The 14,912-nt window shown below is 43.5% G+C and overlaps 1 protein-coding gene across 1 annotated transcript in view; it reads right to left on the bottom strand.

The window, feature by feature from the left end:
• The window catches only part of CNTNAP5 (contactin associated protein-like 5), an 819,231-nt gene that overhangs the window by 76,543 nt on the left and 727,776 nt on the right, over positions 1 to 14,912 (bottom strand). The gene's annotated exons all lie outside the window — the stretch shown is intronic.

The raw sequence follows: 14,912 nt of genomic DNA, 5'->3' as shown, positions 1-14,912 counted from the left end.
GAATGAGCCTCGCTTCAGCCTGGTTTCTTTCAACATTAAGTTTGTGAGGGCTGGGGGCGGTGACTCAAGCCTGTACTCCCAGCACTTTGGGAGGCTGAGCCAAGAGCATTGCTTGAGGCCAGAAGTTTGAAACTAGCCTGAGCAATATAGCAAGACCCCATCTCTTCAAGAAATAAAAAGAATTAGCTAGGTATGGTGCGTGCCTGTAGTCCCAGCTACATGGGAGGCTGAACCAGGAGGATCACCTGAGCCCAGGAGTTGGAAGTAGCAGTGAGCTGTGATCGCACTACTGCACTCCAGCATGGGTGACAGAGCAGGACCCTGTCTCTAAAAAAATAAATAAATAAATAAGAAAAATATGAAGTTTGTGAGATTTATTTATCTTGTTTCATGCAAATATAAATCATTCATTTTTGTTGCTTAGAATGAATATATGAACACCTAGCTTTTAATGACCAGGAAGCACTAGTAATGTGGTTGGAAGACGCTCAGGTGGCCAAGCCCTCGTGTTCTCACCCTGTATAGAGCCCTAACTCCTGAGTGTAGGTGAAACCTGTGACTTGTTGCTGCAGATAGAATATGGCAAAGGTGATGTGATATCACTATCGTGGTTAGGTTACATTATATTGCAAAAGGGATGGGATATCCCTTCTGTAATTACGTTATATGATCCATCTATACATACCCACACTTGCTATCTCTTGCTGGCTTGAAGAAATAAGCTATGACCCATGGGAGGTGCCACATGGCAAGGAACCTTGGTGGTCTCTAGGAGGTGAGAGCAGAGCCTGGAAAAAAGCCAGGGAGAAAATGGGGATCTTGGTTCTAAAACCATAAGGAATTGAGTTCTGCCAATAACCTAAGGGAGCCTGGAAGCAGAACTTTCCCCAGGGGAGCCTCTGATGAGACCACAGCCCAGCCGATTTGATTGTAGCCTGTGAGACCCTGAGCAGAGGATCCAGACGAACTGTGCTTCGACTCCTGACTCAAGGAAACTGTGAGATAAGTAATGTCTGGTCTTTGAAGCCACCATGTTTATGGAAAAGTATATTGCTCAGCAATAGGAAATTAATACAAGAACCTGGCTTCCTGGCTTTCTAGCATAGTAATTGTTATTCATTTATGTTGCTAAGGGTAAAACAAACACCCTATAAACACCTCAACATTCTTTCTCCATAATCCATTCTCAATAATAACCAATTTGGCAAATGTAGATCTTGCAGAACATTAATCCTGGTTTTATCATTTTAAATGTATATTGGCCCCTTACCTTTAAAAAAAAGTTATCTATTATTAATAATTGGTCAGACACAAATAAGGAAAGAAGTGGAAGAAGCTGATTTTGGGCATCCCTGGACACTTTCCTGGGAGAATGATCTTAGAGGAGGAAAAGAAAAAAAGAAAAGAAAACTAGTGTTGTATATTTTCATGGTGCTATTTTCAGCATGTATTTCCCATAGATGCATCTTAAGCATTTTGGAGCAATGCCAACCAGGGTGCAATGCAGTTGTAAGTCAATATCATTACAACACAGGCACTTAACAGGGGGACATGACTGATGCCATACACCTGCGAGCATGAGAAGAAAGCTCGCCCGCTCTGGGGAAATAAGTTTCCGATAGCCCATTTCTATTCCTTTTCACTTTGTCCTTGATTTATTGCCTTTGCCCAGCTTCAGTATGACAAAGCCTTCAGCTTTCAGCACAAAATGATATTCCAGGCTTCACTAAATGTATTTGTAAGACAAGGGCAGCCAACAAAATTAAACTGCCGGCACAAAGACCGGCTGTTATTTAAAGCTGGAGAGAGATTACCGGGGATTATTACTTTATCAAAAAATATTTCAGCTACGAAACTGGTGCTTATTTCTGCGGTACCTTTGGCTGTGTGCTAATTTATCTCCCACCTTGCACGGATTTGGTCTTTCATTGCCAGTTTATTGAAAAGCCTGACAAATGTCGGCAGCCTATGTTGCTGGACACCCAGGTTTACTTAGTTATTGCTACAGAAAGCTGGAAATCAGGACCTTCAAAGGGGAATTACGTGCACTGTTTCTTTGATTTTTATGCTTTCATTAGTACTATCAGGCACTTCATCTCTAGCCTCATTTGCCTTTTCGGAGGCCCCAACCAAGGTGGGCGATGCAAATACCTTATGAAACTGGTGACTTGGTCACCCTATTTCCCCTATCTTTTTTGAATGCAGTATTTTATCTGGTTTAAATTGCCTCTCTTTTAAGATATTTTCCCTCAGAACCTTATCATACTTTGGGAGGAAAAATACCTACCAAAATTAGAAATAAGAGGATGAGCGCAATCCATTCTTATTATCTGCAACTTCTTGAAGTTTTACTCTCATTTTAGCTCCATGCTTTCAACTAAAGTTGCTAACCAATTTAATTCCTTCTCCTTCATTCTAGGTATGCTTTAGTGCACCACAAAGCTATGACAGTGAACTCTTTTCAAGAGGAGCCATTAGACTAGGCTTGTAAAAGGGATATTTTGCTTGAAAAATAAAGTGTGCCCCATTGTTAAGAGAAGCTCTAAAGCAATTTCACTAGGAACGATTGTCCACAGTGGTGGTGTATTTATTGCCTGTAGACACTGGGCCCCCTCATGATGCTGTGGGGGGTGGGGGTGCTGAGTCCTGGAATTCGTATCGTATTGGCAGATACAAGTTAACAGTGACTATGACGATTTCTATAACAGACTACTACGGAAGCCCATTAGGAGGGCACTTAACACCGTCTTTCGGAGGGGATCAAGAAAGCTTCCCAGAGGAAGTGACATTAAATTGAGACTTGAAGAAATAAGAGTTTGCCAGCAAGGAAGGGATGGAAGCCGAAAAGAAGAAAAGGTTTCAAGCAAAGGTAAGAAAATGTGCAAAGACCCAGAGGAAAGGTAGAACATGATGTATTCACTAATCTGAGCATAATTCAATACGGGTAGAGGGTACAGTGGGGTGTGAGAATCATAAGAATTGAAACTTCAGAGGAAAGCAAGAAGCTGGGATTGAGGAGACTTTGGAGATGAGCCTGCAGGCCATGGGAGCTATTGGAAAATGAGTGACACGCATATATTTGAATTTTTAAAAGATCACCCTGGTCAGAATAGAGAATGAATTAAAAGGGCACAGGCCTAAAGTTGGGGAGAAATATTTGGACTCCCTGACAGTAATCCAATTCCAAGATTGGTGTGGCCAGGACAAAGACAGTCAAAGTAAGATATAAAAAACTGGGTGGGTTTAAAAGAGGGTGAGGAAGCTGCTACAGTACAGCACCCTGTAAGCATATCGGTAGAGTTTGGTGATTGACGGACTCTGGAGGGGCGAGATGAAGGAAGGGGGGTGATGCTTGTCTCTGACTTGGACATTTCAGTGGACGCAGGACACTTCTCTGAGAAGGAGAGGACTCGAGCAGGAGCAGATGTAGCTGGGTGGAACTGGAGGTCAATTTGGGACGTGTTGAAGTTTAGGGGCCTGGGGATGGCCAAGTGAACTTGCCCCCTTAGACAGCTGAGACAGCCCTCTTAAAGCCAAATAGATCCACCCAAGCCAGGCATATCGATCTGGGGTGCAAGAGCATATGGTCACCAGCTGAAATCTTAGACATGGATGGGATATCTCAGCGAGGGAGTATCTTTCTTCCAAAAAAATTTTTAAAAAGCCAGAGCTGCCACAAGAAAGTCAACATTTAAAGTGCAAGCCCAGGATGAGGTATCATACGGGAGACTGAGAAGTGGCCAACAGAGCTCCAGCACTCTTGAAAGAGCGTGACAGGCGCTAGGAAGTTCACGCAAGTTAAGGCCTGAAAGGGATCCTGCAACGAGGAGCTTCTTCTTGGCCTTAGCACAAACTGTTTAAATGAAACATGCTTACCTGTTAAGAAAGTAAAATCATTTATGATATGTTTTGTTTCCAATTAAATTATTTCTTCATCTCTTCTTCCACTCCTTCCTTCATTCACTGCCTTCATTGAAAACATCAAATGGGGCAGGTGATACCTGCTACTGTGCACACGATCATCTCACAGGTCTTCGACCAATGTCCTCTAGATATTTGTATGTATTTATTGGTAGGGAGAAAAACTGATTTTAAGAAAACCGCATATCGCCTTGTTGGTATTCTAACAATGGATTCCTTTCAAGTACTTAATTGTTTTTTTTTTTAATCAAAGTAATACATTTACTAAGTCAAATGGCATAGAAAAACTTAAGGTAGGACAGGAATCCTTGCCGTACCCCTGGCCTCCTCCTCGTGTTTACTTCTATTAGTTTCCTTGTTATTGACCCTATTTTATTAAATATGTTGCTATTTCTTGATCTATCCATTTTAGATATTATCTGTTGCCCTCCCACAGTGGTAAATGAGGAATTACCTTTTTTAACAGTCACACATGAGCCCCTCCCCATGTTTTCAACCTAGGTTTATCGCAATTTTGGTTAGGCTGGTTTTCAAAGTCCTTATTGCCTGTCTGATGTGAGTATCACCCTAAGCTGGTATCTGTCACTTGCAGACTTCCTTTAGGGGCCTCCCTCCAAATGCCCTCTCTCCCTCTGTCTCTTTCTACACCTGTAGATGTCGTTTCATCCACCTTAAAACTACTGACATCCTGAGCCAGATAATTCTTTGTCATGGAGGCTTTTCTGGATCTTTAGGTGTTGCAGCATCCCTGGGCGCATCCCACCCCCTGCACTCCAGCCGCACTCCCCATCTTGACAATGAAATATGTCTCCAGATATATTTCCACACGGCCCCCAGCGGGGAGGCAAAAACCATGTCCATTTGAGAACCATTGACTTAGACTGTTTTCTGGAACATCTGCATACCTGTTACCCTGAAATTCCCTGCTTCCCACACCTCATGTCTTTCTCTCTCATATTCCTCTTTAACTGGGTGAAGCACGCCGGGACAGGCAGCCTCCCTGAGGGCATCTGACACCCCCGCCTCCAGGTACCGGCACCCTGTGTAATCCCTGCTTACACGGTACTGCGTCCCTTCTGAGTTTAGATTCTGAAGGACTGATTTCTGTTTCAGCAGTTCTCTTGGGCGCTTCCCCTCTACTCCATCTCTGCAGGGAAGCCAGCCGGCAAGCTGTCTCAGCAGCCCTGTTCAAAAGACAGCATGTCGGGAACCTGAAAGCTCCTGTCAACAGCCACATGAGGGAGCTTGGAAGCAGATTATCAAACCTTCCGGATTATCACAGCCCAGGACAAGAATCTGACCTCCCAGAGACCAAAAGCTGGAATCATCCAGCTAAAACAATCCCAGAGTCTGACCTCTCCCAGAACCGTATAGGGTGATAAACGTTTGTTGTTTTAAGGTGCTGAATTTGGGGGCAATTTTTATGCAGTGTCAGATTGAGTAGCGTCCCAATAGGGATATTTAGGAAGTCTTAAAAAATGACATCACACATGACTGATGACTAAACATGAAATCCCAGTTTGAAAACCGTGTCCCCTTAGCATTGTGAAGATGTTTTCCCACAGTCTGCTCACTTCCCCTGTTGAGAAGTTCTGTGCTTGTCTAGTTCCTGCTTCTCTCTGTCTTTCGGAGATTTAGGATTTTGTCTTTGCCTTGGTGTGTGGCTTTTTCTGCTCACTGTGCTGGGTAAGGAAACAAACTTTTACATCAGTTTTCTTTAATTCTATAAGGTATTCTCAATTATCTCTTTGCTAATATTCCCTTCTCATCTATTCTTCCTCTTTCTCTCCATCCTACGAGATATTGGACATCATGTTTTGACTCTGAATTTCTTTTTTTGTTCTCAATTGTCTACTCTTTTTGTATTTGTGTTCAACTTGTTAGAGGATTTCTCAGATTTTATCTTCCAACTTTCTAGATTTTAAAAAATTTTCTCTCTCACATTTGCAAGAATTGTTTCTCATTATTTGCCAGTTCTGTTTTAAAGACCATATTCTTGTTTTATGGATTCGTATAGTCGCTTATCTTTCCAAAGATATGTTTTTAATGTTTCTTCTGCCTCCCGTATTCTTCATGTTTTCTCCAAGTACCTTCGTTTGCTTGCTTTTATCTTAATCTTTCATCTCGGAGGTTTTCTGGAAGTACCGGACGATCTTGATTATCCACTCAGTTACGACTGAGGCACTGCCAGCGGTCGAAGGCTCCATGCACAGGCATGGAATATAGAATCCCTGACAAAGCACATGACCTAGACGAAAGCTCACACAAACACGGAAAGGAAACGACAGGTCCCATGAGAGAAGTGCACATAACACAGTGACAGGTCAGAGAACAGAGCAGAGGGCTCACAAGTTAAAAAGTAAGACTAATGGGCTTTGATTTCCAGCCCTACTGAGTCCTTGCTGTGTCTTCTGGAATGAGTCATTTAACCTTTCTGGGCCAAAATTTCCTTACCTGTAAAATGGGGAAATACTAGTAGCAACTCCATAGAAATTGTGTGAGGATGAAATGATTTAATCATACAGAGTGATGAAACCACGTCTTGGCACATAGTCAGCACTTTACAGGCATCAGCTGCGACCACTGTTCTCTAGCTGGGAGATCAAAGAAGGCCGTATGTGGTTGGTGGCAGAAATTTAAACTGGATTCTTAAGGTCGAAACTATTCCCCACCTATCTCTTCCCTGCAGCTTTAAAACAGGGGATCTGATTTCCAGAGTCCTATTTCTTAACATCGCGAGGTCAGGCTACTTATTAAAGTGAAAACACATCTTCAATATTGAGTTAGGAGAAATAGTGTAATTCAAAGCCTGCTTGCCGAACAAAAGGTAATTAACTGCACGGAGAACTGAATAAGCCCCGAGCTCGGGCCCTCCGCCGAATTTGTTTCACATCTCGAGATGTGAGTGTTTACAGGTCAAGTGCTCTAAGAATAAAAACATGTCTTTTCTCTGAGAAAAGCTTTCTTCACACTGACTCCAACTATTTTCCTAATCCTTAAACCTCTAATTAGAGTTCTAGTCCAAAAGCTAAACATTCAATCCCCCATTCTCTCTACCCCTGGCTTTAAAAAAAAGATATTAAAAATACAGGTGACTCAGTAACCTGCCAGCTCTTTGGTCTGTTTTGTAATAGCCATTCTTTGTATTTATTCCACATCTTTCATCTGAGCCTCTCGGAACCCGTCCTAGACAGGATCTCATTAATCCCCCACAACACTGCTGGGAGACCCTTGACCGCCACGATTATCCCAAATTCACAGACGAAGAACCCAGGCCCCTGGTATGCTTCTTTTTTCTTTTTACAAACAATAAAGCATCACCAGGGCAGATCATAATTATCCCAATTCTCACACTGCAGGTGTAAACAACCAGCCTTGCTGAAAAAACAAACAGTTGCTCAATTCTTGGAACATTTCGGAAGAGTTGTCTAAACTAGGAAAGTGCAAAGTGAGAAGACCCCCAAGAACCAAACAAGGCCAGGCGGTGCCAGCTCCACCGAGACCCGCTCCCGGCAGCCGCACGCATATGGTAGGGTGGCAGGACGGATCTCAAAAAGAATATCACAGAGAACAAGAATATTCAAGTAATAAAATGTATATTCCTGCCCATCTTCACTGAAAGCCTCTGGGAGGCACCGGGAGGATCTGCCCTCTCCCCAGTAGGGCCCCGCTGCAATCCCATAACCGTCTTCTCATGGACTCCGTGGGGTGTTCCCACGCTTGCTAGGTATAGACCGTCTTTCCAGACTCAGTTCAAAACATGTAATTCAATCCAAGAATACTCCGAGGCCCACCATGTGCAGAGGTTCTCCACTGCGTGCTGACGTCGCTAACGAGAATCGGGTATGAATCCTAACCGCAAGAGTCTCCCTGAAGTCAACAACACCAAGTCACTTTTCTACCATGAGCACACAGAACAGGACGCAGCACACACTAGGTGTTATGGACTAAATGTTTGTGTCGCCACCAAATTCATACGTGGGAGCTTAACTCTCAGACTGGCTGTGTTTGGGGATGAGGCCTCTACAGAAGTAATTAAGGTTAAATGAGGCCATAAGGGTGGGGCCCTCATCCTACAGAGTTAGTGTTCTTAAGTGAAGAGACACAAGCCTCCCCCCACCAATGCTCTGAGGAAAGGCCACAGGAGCACACAGAGGAGAGGGGGCCTCCCCTGACACCAACCCTGCCAATACCTTGATCTTGGACTTCCCTTCTTCAGAATGGTTAGAAAATAAATTTCTGTTGTTTAAGTCATCCAGTCTGTGGTGTTTTGTTATGACAGCCCTAGCAAACTAAGACAGTAGGTATTAAATGGATGTTTGTGAAGTTAATTATATATTGCTATTTCCGTTAGCTTTATTTCCATACTAGCCTTTGACTCCTTCTCTTTGCCAAGGGACTTCAAAGACTGACTCAGAAGCTGCTGGTCCCCTATTTTTGTTTCCTCTGATGCTGTCACAGGGAGCCCATGAGCTCCACATCCAGAGTGGCTGCGGTTGACGCAGGGAGTTTCCCTTATGTTTGACTACGTCTCCGCAACCGTGTTTTGCAGAGTCCAGCCCGCAGTGAGAAGAACTCTTCATTAGTCCTACATAGATACTCTGTTCCCCAGTTTTTACTTTTTATAGTTCTCTCTCTCTTTCCTCTCTCTCTGCATATACATACACATTTTTTTTTCTTTTAGAAACATCAGAGAAGTCCCCAGAAGGTCTGTCTCAGAGGGCATTTGAGAAAGTTATTCTTAATATTTTTCTTTGTCTTGCTTGTACATATTAAAATCTGCTGCCTGTGCCTAGTGACAGCGAGGGGGCACCCTGCGCCTTATCCTTCTTCTGCTTCTTCAGGGTAATGTCCCACCCAGGAAGTGCTGTGCTTCTAGGCACCGGGCAATTTTCATTTCCTGTTTGTATTAAATCTTAACCCCAAATGTCCCAGATCCTAGCTGTCACAGTCATGCTCTGATAACTCAAGGATGCAGATGATTCATATTATTACCATTATCGATAAGAAAGTAAAATGAGTTTTGTACTTTACAATTTACAAACACATCTACTTGTGCTATCTCATTTGACTTAGTCCACTCAGTTTTCTATTAAAAAAACACTATGGACTGAGTTGTCCAGACAACAGAAGTTCATCCATTTTCTCACAGTTCTGGAGGTTGAGAAGCACAAAAACAAGGCACGGGCAGATCTGGTCCCTGGCAAGCGCTGTCCTCCTGGCTTAGAGATGGCACCGTCTTCATGCCTCAGAGAGTTCTCTGGGGTTTCCTGCTTTACAGTTACTAATTCTATTGAATTAGGGCTGCAATATTACTATCTCATCTAACTTAATTAATCCCTTACTCCAGATACAGCCACTCTGAGGGACAGGACTTCAACATGGAACTTGAGACGTGAGTCAGTTCACCACCCGGTCCAGAGCCATCTTCAAGGGCTTATGAGCACATAGCAAAATAAGGCATCCACTGCAACAGAGAGAAGAGGAGCCAGGACAATTCCCCAGATCCAGCTCTAGGGCGTGCAGCTATCTTTCCATGGCTTAGCACCGCAGACTAACTGCGTGACGCGGGACATGTCCTTTGTTCCTGCCCCAACTTTGCCCTTCCTCTAGGAGGGAGAGGTGACAGGGAGGACTCTTGACAGCCCTCTGAAGGTCACAGTGCAGCACCAGGACCTTATTATCGTGAAACGGATGATGAAAGGGTGGCAAGAGATGGCTGGAAACCCCAGAAATGCAAGAGATGAAGCAACCAAAACAAATTCTGGGAGATATCAAAAGACTTTTGGGAATTTTAAATTCAAAACCACCCAGGTGTTGCTTGACAGAAGCCCAGAGACTGAAGTGGTCAGGACGTAGTGAGGCCAAGGAAACTAGCCTTCCGAAGCAAGCTTCTCTCTCTATCAGGATTGCTGCTGCTCTGAGGAACTCCAGCATATGCCTGTGTCAGAGAGGGGGTGACAGGAGGCAGCATTAAATTTTGCAGGGCAGGGCTGTCCTAAGGTCAACCCAGGCCCAGCCAGCAGCTGCAGAGTTCTGTTCTTTGAAGATGCTCCCTCCCTGGATTCGTTCTTACTCCCAGCTCCCTGAGCTAGTCTGTTCAAAACATAAAGTGTCTCAGTTCATCACTATTCCCTCCAAGGTGTGTGCAATCACAAATGCAGACAGTGAATCTTATGAATGCATATGTTTAAAAAAAGAAGATTGGTAAAAGGGAAACACTGAAGCAAAGTCAGACAGACCATTTGGAGCCAGAGGGCAGAGAACAGCCACCTGCGAAGGTGACCCGAGAGCCTCTTTGGTGTGTGCGCCCAAAGGATTTCTCCATAGATGGATGGCCTTAGCGTTGGCACATATTCTCCACCTGAGTTCCTACCTCTACCCACAGGGAGCCAAGAAGACAGATGGTGAAAGAATAGAAACAAAAATTGATCAGGAAAAAAATATATATATTTCATCTGAAATATAAATAAAACAGAGAAAAGGAGGAACAATCAAAGAAACATTTTTATTAAAAAAATATAATGTCTGGCTAGAGAACACAAATTTATCTTTCATGACCCAAATCAAGGGTCACCCTCTCCATGAAGCCGTTTCTGACCATCCCTCCACTCAGCCTTCTACTTAGTGTCTACGGCATCTGGTGCCCTCATCTATGTGTCTGTCCCCTGAGCAGATTCCATAAAGGCAGGGCAGGGTCCTTTCTATCTCTTTCTCTCAAGACCTGAACTGGGACCTGCCCCATGAGAGGTGCTCCACAAATATTTGCCAAGTGGCAAGTTTGAGGTGAACTCCTGGCACTACGGAGAAGGCAGAGCCTTCGCTCAACAAAACGCCATGAAGGTCAAGCTTATCTTTAGAAGGCTCTCATCTCCCTCTCTAGACCCTTCTGTTTTAAAGACCCTTCTCCTCTGATTGCCACGTCTCTGAGAAGCCATCTGTGGCCCAAAGCCTTGGGTTAGGGAGCTGCGGTAGCCTTCTCTTTCTTAAGGGCTCTGTGACCTCAAAATGCCTCTCGTTCCGCCTCTGTTCTTCCATCCCAGAAATTAAAATCTTTTTCTTCATTTTGGAAAAAGAACCTGTTTTTATTTGAAAAGGTAGCAGCAGCTTAACCCGAATAAGTCTCTGGTTGGAGAAATTTCAAGAATAATGATAAAGGGCAAAGCAGAATTCCAGCCAGAGCCCAGCCAGGGCGAGGCCTGCGCACGTGACCTGTTGTCACACTGGTCTTCGCTGCCCTGCCGGGTCAGCGATATTACATAAACGTGCAGGCCGAGCATTGTGTTCAGTGTTGACTCAACCCATCCCCCTAACTCCATCCGCCGCTCAACCAAAAGCGCTGAAATTGGAGCCACGTTGCACAACCTGGCTGTGGACATTTGCTGTCTCCTGGGGACAGCAAGATGGACGCCTTCATAATTTCCCCCAGCTACCCAAAGGTATCTTCAATCAAAAAAGGTTAAGAAGCCTGGACTAACAGAAGCTCTTTGTTCCATCTCAGAGAGGTATGAATAGATCTTATTACGAAAATTCTCACAGATAAAGACCTTTCCCCATAAACCCTCTACCATTTTCACTCTCCTGATCTTTTTCCAACCTGTAAGTATCCTTAACTTCCAAAAGAATTTCAGAGTCACATTAAAAATACTCCTCATTCTTTATAATGCAGTGCCCCGCCCCCACCATGTGATCCTCTGGTAACCAGGTCAATGGCCGACTAGAGCAAACACACTGCGAACAGGCTGCAAGGATATCGATCCTTAATTCCTCAAAGCAGCATTTCAAAGTCTGCAAATGAAGCCTTAACAGAAAGAAATATTAATGCAAAACTACAGAAGAAGGGAATAAAGAATCACATAATCTAAGACTCAGGAAGAAACTCAGAGGTTATTATTTTTCCCTCTCATTCACTGCTGGGATTACTATTATGTTTTCTCCAACACATAATCATTTAATTATTATTTGAAGACCTCCCATGACAAGGAATTCACCACTCAAGATATTTTATTCCATTGTTATAGTCCCTGAATTCCCAGAAGATTTGTCTTTAAAGTTAGGCGAACTCTACCTTCTAGCCGGGTTGCTTTAAAAATCTGGATACTGTGACTTGTTCCTGTGTCTAGACTGCTTTGTAAAAAGTTGAAGGCAGTTTTTGAATCTGTTTTTCCTTATCTTTAGACAGCACCAGGCCTTGCTTATCTTTGCTTGTCTTCCCAGTTCCCGATACTGTGTAGCTGGACTTGTAATTATCCAGGAAGTTAATGAAAGAACGAAGGAATGAGCACATGTCTCAGTTGTATCTCTGCAGGGTAAGGAGACGGCAGGAGAAGCCCAGGACTCCAAGTCAGGACATCCTCCACCACTGCCTGCTGCAGGAGGGCTCCCAGGAGCAACGGGGAGTGGGGGCCGTTCTGAGCCAAGGTGGGGAGGGGGACACTATTACTAACCACGGCCTGGACACGCATCTCTCCTGGGTCAGCCTGAGTTGCAAGGACTCGCGCTTGAGCTTTCACACGTGCCCTGAGACCTCAGCTCAAAACAAGCAAACAAACAAGACAATATTTCCTTGTTTCCTGCCTGTAGCCAGGGTTTAAAAAAATGCAGGTCCCTGTGGGATCAGGCGGAGCCTTTAATGAAGTAAGGCTTCAGGGTGTAAGAAGATACGGGCAGGGTAGAATTCAAGAATGCCTTCCCAATTAAATAAAAACATTATGTGTTAAAAAAAAAAAAAACACTCAGTTTATCCCTTGTGGTTAAGAATAATACAGAATATGTCACCAGATTGGGAAAAAGAAGTTGAATCCTAACTCAGTTCCTTATTTGCTGTGAGATTTTGAGCAAGTTATTTAATATTATATGCATCAGTTTCTAAAACTATAAAAAACTGGGTATATTAATGCCACCCATCAAATTGGGTTGCTGTGAGAATTAAGCGCTGTGGATTAATATAACAGTGCCCAGCATAGAGTTATATACGTGTGTGTGTGTGTGTGTGTGTGTGTGTGTGTGTGTGCGCGCGTGTGTGTGCCATTTGATACAGTTGTACCCATATGCACTGTTTGTTTTCGTGGCAGCTGTGTTCTCATGGGCACAGCCTGACAGGGACAAATGTCCTTGTGGAACCACACACATGGACATAGCACATTTCCTCCAAACATGCTCTGGAGGAAATCCTGCATCCTAGTGCTCTGCAGTCATCTTACTACTGTCCAACCCCATCATTAGAGGATAATCTTGTTTGGAAGGAAGATTGCTGGATTGATTATTGGGAGACCTGGTTCTGGCCCCAGCTGGGTCATGAATTACCTGGCTGGCTGGTCCACGTCCACCTGCTGAACCTCTTCATGCCTTAGTGCCTCAGACAGCCTTATCGACCTCACAGAGGCATGATAGAGCAAAGTTTAAGGCCTGGTATGTTTATACAATGGTCCTAACCATAACCACATAAAGGCTACTGATAAATAGAAAGTGTAACAACCCATAATGTTTCCTCTCCCTCTTGCAGGCTCTGTAAGGCCAGATGGACTTGGAATGACCAATCATCATCCTAGTTTCTCTCTCTCTCTCTCTCTCTCTGTCTCCTCTATCTCTGTTCTTACCTTCCATTCATCCGTTGAATGAATGAGGCCTGTTACATCATGCGGGTCACTGTTAATTACTGTTGCATTTCTTAGAGCTTCCTCATAAGGTCTAGAGAGTACACCGTGTATGGGGCATACCCCGGACTTCCTTCCTGCCAGGCCCTACCACTGTTCGCCCTGAAACTTAGCTGCATGGATTGGGCAGAATCCATCAAAAGCCCAGACTCAAATCATGATAGCAGCAGATTGCAAGAGGAGGAAAGGCATGTTCTTGATCACAGGACAGTGCTCTGTGAGGTCATACTCCAGGGATGTCCACATCTTTGCCCTCTTTGCCTATTCCAGCAATTGTCCCACCTCATAGGATTTTGACCTAATAGTGTCCTTGGCTGTGACTAGATCAAGAGTCCTCATCCTTGCAGGGTGGGATTAAGCAGTATGGGGAGAAAACCCGAATTCTCTTAGCTGCCATCATAACTGGTGCTCTTCAACATTTTTTGCATGAAGTGTGTTCTACCCCCTTTATCATTGTAATCATTTCATATTCCATTTGTCCACATTCTTTGTAAAATCTGATTCTCACCTAGTTTTTAAATTAATAATGGATAATATAGACATTAGAGCCTAGGTTCTATTAGATACCCTGCAAATTAAGAAATGATCTTTTCCTCAGGTCTAGGATATAGAGCTTGCCATTAGTCCAGAAGCTTCAATAATAATGTACCCTAGCCTTGAAAAAATAATTCAGTCTATTTATGTAGTGTTAAGGAAAAAAATACCCTGTAACTATTTGTGAATTTTATATCAAGTTGAACTAATTGTAAAAAGGAAGTGATAATATTGTGATTTATATAATAGTATTATAGTTTTATTAAATAAAAAATGCCCCAAATCTTATTGTTTTAGAATAGCAAATGCTATTTGTTTGTCATTTGTTTGTCATTATATAAGAAATTTAAGCCTCAAAAAAAAAAAAAATCTGCTTCTCAGAAGCAAGCCCCTTATTCTACAAGGTTACGACTACTTCTCTCTAAGACCCGGCCAATCGCCTTCTATTAAATGCAGCCTGCATTTATGCTCGTTGTTTTAACAGCCCTCAGTAAAGAGGGCTGCAGCAAAGATGACAGGATATATGTGGCAAGTGTCCTTCTGAAATTCAGATATGCCTATGATCTTCTCCTTTGCACTTAATGGATTCCAGCACAGAATAAATAATAAAGAATTACTGCTACACAGTTGAGGCGAATTAAAGTCAATGCATTTGAAACTTCAGCAGTGAATTGACACCAGCCCTGAATACTAATTGCAACTCATAAAAGTAAAGTATAATCAAGGGTTTGGCTGGAAGTCTGGAAATACACTGCCCAGGTGGGAACAACCTGAGGTGGAAATTATGCAGAGTTCTGGAGG

Source organism: Propithecus coquereli, unplaced genomic scaffold, assembly GCF_000956105.1.
Source record: "Propithecus coquereli isolate 6110/MARCELLA unplaced genomic scaffold, Pcoq_1.0 Scaffold375, whole genome shotgun sequence".
Lineage (NCBI taxonomy): Eukaryota > Metazoa > Chordata > Mammalia > Primates > Indriidae > Propithecus > Propithecus coquereli.
The sequence above is the reverse complement of the archived record's forward strand: the minus strand, read 5'-3'. Positions and strand labels throughout refer to the sequence as shown.